This window comes from Grus americana, chromosome 5, assembly GCF_028858705.1.
Source record: "Grus americana isolate bGruAme1 chromosome 5, bGruAme1.mat, whole genome shotgun sequence".
NCBI classification, from domain to species: Eukaryota; Metazoa; Chordata; class Aves; order Gruiformes; family Gruidae; genus Grus; species Grus americana.
In genome coordinates, this window is record NC_072856.1 from 13636501 (window position 1) to 13642500 (window position 6000).

The 6000-nt window shown below is 42.8% G+C and overlaps 1 protein-coding gene across 5 annotated transcripts in view; it reads left to right on the forward strand.

Moving 5' to 3' along the window:
* LMO1 (LIM domain only 1) overlaps positions 1 to 6000 on the forward strand; it is a 216424-nt gene that overhangs the window by 131405 nt on the left and 79019 nt on the right. For all 5 annotated transcript variants that reach the window (XM_054828730.1, XM_054828732.1, XM_054828731.1 and 2 more), the window contains exon 6: positions 4982 to 5085. The gene's annotated coding sequence lies outside the window, so the exon portion shown is untranslated. The remainder of the gene's footprint in view (positions 1 to 4981; positions 5086 to 6000) is intronic.

Below are 6000 nucleotides of genomic sequence, written 5' to 3' on the forward strand. Positions count from 1 at the left end.
CGCTGTGAGCACAGACAGCTTTCTGCTCTAAGGAAACAAGGGAGAGCTTTGCAACTAGTACTACCGAGGGGCTAGAGACTTTCTTGACACTGTGTTGTTGGAAAAAGCACAGACAAGCGAAGGAGAAAATTTCTCCAAAATTACAGCTAAGAAGTGCCTAACCTTTGCATTAGAAAAAGATTATGAACTATAGAAGCAGCATGGAAAGTAACAGTGGGGTTTTCTCATTAAAGATGCTGACAACATAAATGTAGAAAAGGCAACGTGTCAATACAGCTCTAGCTGGTCACAGCATTGAATAGCTGGCCTGTTTCTGAGGACTACTGTTGTGATCCTTGGGAACAGTGTAGAGATGCGTGGCAGTACCCAGACCGATTAGGTTGTACCAGCCTGCAAGCCTCCAGCCAAACAGCCTGCCATTTAGTGGTACATGTCCCTTGGCTGCAGGCAACAAACACGGGCCATCTGTGAGAAAACAAGATTCCCCTCCTGTGTCTGGGCAGCGGCAGTGACACCGCCCAGGGACTCTGCTGGACCATGGGCTGGCACGCAGTCAGCTCCAGGAGGGCAGGGGTTATAGCACTAAGGTGACTCTGAGATTTGGCTTTGATACCTTGATACCCAGAGCCCCAGGAGTTCGCCTGAAGAAGCACAGTCTCGTGTGTCAGCGGCACTGAGGTGTACAGGAGATGGGCTCTCCACTATGAGAGTAGGTAGGAAGAGTATGTGTCACCAAGGTAGCTGAAGAGGTTATGGGAAAACGGAAAGAGAGTTTAATGTTGTATGTATTTAGACAAAGTGTGATTTGGAGACCTGGGTGGAGGACTTACAATATGAATAGGTTTGTTTTCTTTCAGAGAGTGTTTTTTAATCTGTTTTGTTCTGAAAATATTGTGTATTAAGCACTTTGTTGTTACTCCTGTTGTTTTGACTTTGTTATGAATGCATATGAAAAAATCCACTTGTTACCTACTTTACTTGGATGAATTGCTATCTGACGTTAACAGGAAACGTAGGCAGAGTCCTGCAGGAGTCATCCTTTGCTGTAAGTGTGCAGTCTGATTAATCACTTAGAAATGTTTCATGGCTCTCAGAGTTGCCAAGATCTCTGTCAAATGTGAACCGAGTGTGGAGCAATGAAGTTAAGAAGGTCCACTTGAGTTTGGAGAGAGTCTAAAGTAAGAGCTCTACGAATTGCAAGCTGCTTTATTAGCCTCATTTCAGGCCCATAGGCTGCATAGGTTTGTGGCCAAGAAACTGCCCAAATGCCACAGAAAGGACATTTTTAATTTGGAATTTGCCACAACAATGTGCCTGGAACCAAAAATGGTGGTATGATGGAGGGTGAGGAAAGAGTCCAAAGCCAGGTGCTGTGACACCTTATCCCCCACAGAGCATGGACGTGTGGCTCTTCTGCCTGTGTTACTCACACCGGTGGCCCTGACAGCAGTGCTCCGGCCCCGCTTGCCACCCTTCCTGGCCAGGAGCTGCCTGCAAGAGCATCTTGCCCATTAGCTTTTCCTGACAGCACATTTCTAACAGCAGCACAGACTTCAGCATTGGAGCTACAGGCCAGTTTGCCAGTGGGGAGAGCCAAGACCTGTGGGAATGCAATACTGGTAGCAAAAGGAGCAGGTGCAAGTCAGTTGCTCCCTCTTCCTCTGTGGCCTGGAGAAGGCAGGTGGCTCTGACCCAGGCTTACGGAAGTGAAGGCTTGTGGAACTCGGCCACCTCAAGGACACAGTAATGAGCCAGTTTTTGCCAACAGTTGACTAAATTTATACCTCAGTTGACTAAATTTATACCTGTGTGTGCTAGTAAATTTGAGCTATTGCTGGCCAGACTGTGTAGTAATACAGAGATGGGAAAGGAGGGCATTTCTAGCAGCCAGGATAAACTAACATTAGAAGAGATTTTAAAAATAACATTACTGTGGAATTTGCCTGTCACAAACCTCAGTCTCACCCTGATGTGGAGACAGAAGGCACTGCGTAGCTTCAGGGAAATAAACAACCAACTGCCCTTAAACCCATTCAACATGAAAGGACTTTGCTGTTCTTCCCTGAACAACTAGACACTGAAAAAAAGGATGATGACAAGATAAAGTATTATAAAAATATCCTCTTTCAGGACCTGTTGTCACAGCTTGACTCAGCTGTGAGGGAAGTACCCTTGATATTATTTCTGTGTTCAAACGCTTCAGACATTTATCAGAGATATTGATGTGGAATACTTATGAGTCAGGTGGAAGATCCTGCTTAGCTTGTGTCCTGGTTTTGGCTGGGATAAAGTTAATTTTCTCTCTAGTAGCTGGTATAGTGCTGTGTTTTGGATTTAGGATGAGAATAATGTTGATAACACACTGATGGTTTTAGTTGTTGCTAGGTAGCTGTAGTGTCTACACTAAGTCAAGGACTTTTCAGCTTCTCACGCCCTGCCAGGTGCACAAAAAGCTGGGAGAGCACAGCCAGGACAGTGGACCCTGAGTGGCCAAAGGGATATTCCCAACCATAGAATGTCATGCTCCGGATATAACTGGGGAAGCCAGCTGGGAGGCGGATCACGGCTCGGAAACAGACTGGTTATCAGGTTTTGGTTTTTTTCTGTGGGTGGTGAGCAATTGCATTTGTGCATCACTTATTATTCTCATCATTTTCCTTTGTTATCCTATTAAACTCTCTCAACCCATGAGTTTTTTCCATTCTCCTCCCCATCCCACTGCAAGGGAGGGGTTAGCGAGCAGCTGTGTAGTGCTCAGTTACCAGCTGAGGTTGAACCACAACAGTTTGCCTCAAACTTTAGGCCAACAGTCTTTGCAACTGTGTTCTTGCAATCCAGCCAGCACAGGTCTTGTTCCTGACACGGGAGTCTACCCCGCCATTGCATCTATACGCAGATCGGTAAGCTAGAAAAGCAAAACCATAGGAATTTCAGATTTAATCTGACTTCTGCTCTGTTATTTAGAGATCATTTTGCATTGTGTCCATCACGTCCATTTGAGCAGAAAATTAATGGTTAATTTTGCAACCATTCTTGTAAAAGGCTTTTTTTTTTTTTTTTACAGAATCATAAATCTTACCGAGAAATGAAAAGCAAGAAAATAAAGATATATTAGGCCCATTTTTTCAGATACTCTAAGTGAGCTTTTGCTGTGTGGGAGCCATAGAAACACACAGGCTTTTCTTCCTCACCAGCAGAGCTATTCAGCCGGAAGCTAGGCTGATTTCAAACCAGTTTTTGCCAAAGACTGCTGGTACCTCCAACCGAGATCTGCTGGAGGGTGCAGGCTTAATTATAAAATATCTTCCCTACAGCTGCAGAACACTAATCCTGATTCACCAGAGCCCAGGGCCTTTGTTTGGTTATGGAAACTATTTTTTGGATATTTCAGAGTTAATCTAACCCTGATCTAAGCCATATGATGGACATAGAGTAGTCTTGGAATACATTTTATGCTCTTAATGTGCATAGTCAGGGCACCTTTTATTTTTGCCGTACCTGTCTACAAGCCTATTAGCCAGCATAACAGTGAGTTCAGCTCAGCACTGTGTTGCTATTTCATCAGGACACGGGGTCTTATCAAACCACGTGTGTAGATTGTGTAAAGCAAGAAGCGATTTTTCTTCCAAGGAAAGAACGTTGCGTGGCAGCAGTCACCTAGTATGTTCCTTCCAGTAGCATCGTGTTGTCAACACGGACACACTTTGGTACCTTGTTGCATTAATCAGCTACTTTGCTGGATGGCGGCTTCACCTGTATCAGTCACTTCAGGGAAAGCTGGACTGGCCCCTTGGCGAAGAGTGAAAGGTACTCTGTGTTAGCCAGGATCCAACTACTCATTCTTCAGTGGTGAAATAGTACCCATCCCTCATTCAGTTGACAGTCATTACCTGCAGACATTCCAGTTTTGTATGAATTGTAAGGTCTGTGGCCCTGAAAGTGTATTTCAACATTTGGAAAAGACTTAAGACTAAATTAGGCACCATGGTGAAAGGATTTAGTTTTTCCAGAAATCCCTGTAACTTCTGTAACATCCCTACCTTTACTGCTTAGACAAAAATATCTTTTTAAAGTTGAGGAACTTCTTGAGACTTGAATGTGACTGAACTGAGGAGAAAAAGAATGTTCTTTTTTCCAGAAGTTTTTCAGGATTCTTTCCTTGTTCTGTTACCATAAGTGTTGAACAAATCATTGTAATGTATCTTTTGTTTAGTGCACTATTGATGTGTCACGATTCTAATTAAAATCTGAAACTACTGCATTTATATTATTTATAATACCATAAAAGAACACAGTATCATAAATGAAAGTGATTTGATCTTAAAGTTCTTCAAGTCAAGCCCATGGCTTAATAATTTGGAAATTCTGAATGAAAACAGAGAATAGGTATTTATTATTTAAAAAAATTATTCCAGCTCTCCCATAATCTTAGGCACTGTGTCCGTTATAGAGGAGAATGAATTTTGGGGTGCAAGTAGCAGAATGGAACACAGACACGGTGTTTTGCAAAGCTACCCTGGAATGATATTAAAAGCTTAAGCTCTGTCCACCAGAATTGCTTTCTGCACCTCAATCCACATTGTAGTTTTCAAACTTAAGCAAGCTATGAGAAACTTCAACCCAAGGTAGAAGAACCTTCTTTTGGAAACCTAAGGCGTCTCTTGTATTTATATTAAAACCTTTTTACAGTACTTTGCAATATAAAGAGTTTTTAAGTTTATCCTGTATAACCAAGAGGTTGATAGCTGCTTCTCTCCACTCATTTACATTTAGGGATGACTGTGGTTTTAATGAAGCAGAATATTCCAAATACTAATGGATCTTAAATTGCTTATTCTTACCAAGAGGTACTCCAAATAGCACATTTGCCTCAAGTGATATAAAGTGATGAGTTAATTCATGTGCTTGTATCAATTGCTTCAAGATACTGAGAATTAGCTGCATTAGTGATATGCTTTTTTTTTTCTTTACATATGTACAGGAAAGTGCATAGAAATGGATAGGAATGGAGATTGATTTAACCTCTACTGCAGAGAGGAGGGGAGAAATCTGGTGGATGTCCTACAAATGTCATTGACAAGCTTGGTAAGATCTTTCTCTTTGCATTCTCTTGCTATTCCTTGTATTTATGCTTGAGGTACTTAAGATTTCTAGAGTAGTCCGTGGCAGCAAAATTTCTGACCGCAGTGAATTAACCAAGAGTCTGTCTTCAGGACAGCCACATTGAACGGAGCTTGAAAATTCCTCCTTGTGACCTGCACCAAAGCAGTACTCAAGTTGCTCCAAGGACGCCTTCTCCATTTAGACTCCCAAGCCCATCTGCATCATGTCCTGCAAAAGCAAGAAAAACATGGGGACAAATGCACATCCCCGACATCTCGAACTTCCTTGGAGATCAAGGGCCAGAGCACAGTGTGATTCCTCAGCCTCAGGGTTCCTCTCAAGTAGCACAGAGCAACAGGTGGTGGCTGTTAATGTGCTGAATGTGGCTTCCCTCTGTGTCCGGCCACAGAAAACAAAGCGAGCGAGCGGATCCATGCCAAACACTTCGCAAGCGTGGAGCTTACACAATTGGGCTCCACCCACATGCCTCACATGGGAATTTTCTCCCTCACCAGCTGGGTTAAGATCACAAGATGGAAAAAAAAGGGGAGGGGGGAAAAAAAAAAAAGAGCTGGAGTTGTTTGCTTTCCATTGTGGCTCCCAAGCTGAAAGTTCCTTTGCAACGGAATAATGGAATAAAGATGAGAGGGAACACTGCCGATGGCTCAAATTCTGGCACCAAAGTTTATTTTTCCTAAGCAGTCTGAGCCTGAACAGTCTTGTCAGACAACGTCAACAGAAGTGAAAAAAAAATGACAAAAATCATTGAATCTAGTTGTGCTCAAAAATGAATAAATGCACCAGACAGGGTAAGTATATGGCCATTAAAAATAGCATAACCCTGACTGGAAACTGAACACCCTCATATGTATTTCGTACTCTCAAAGGCTTATCATG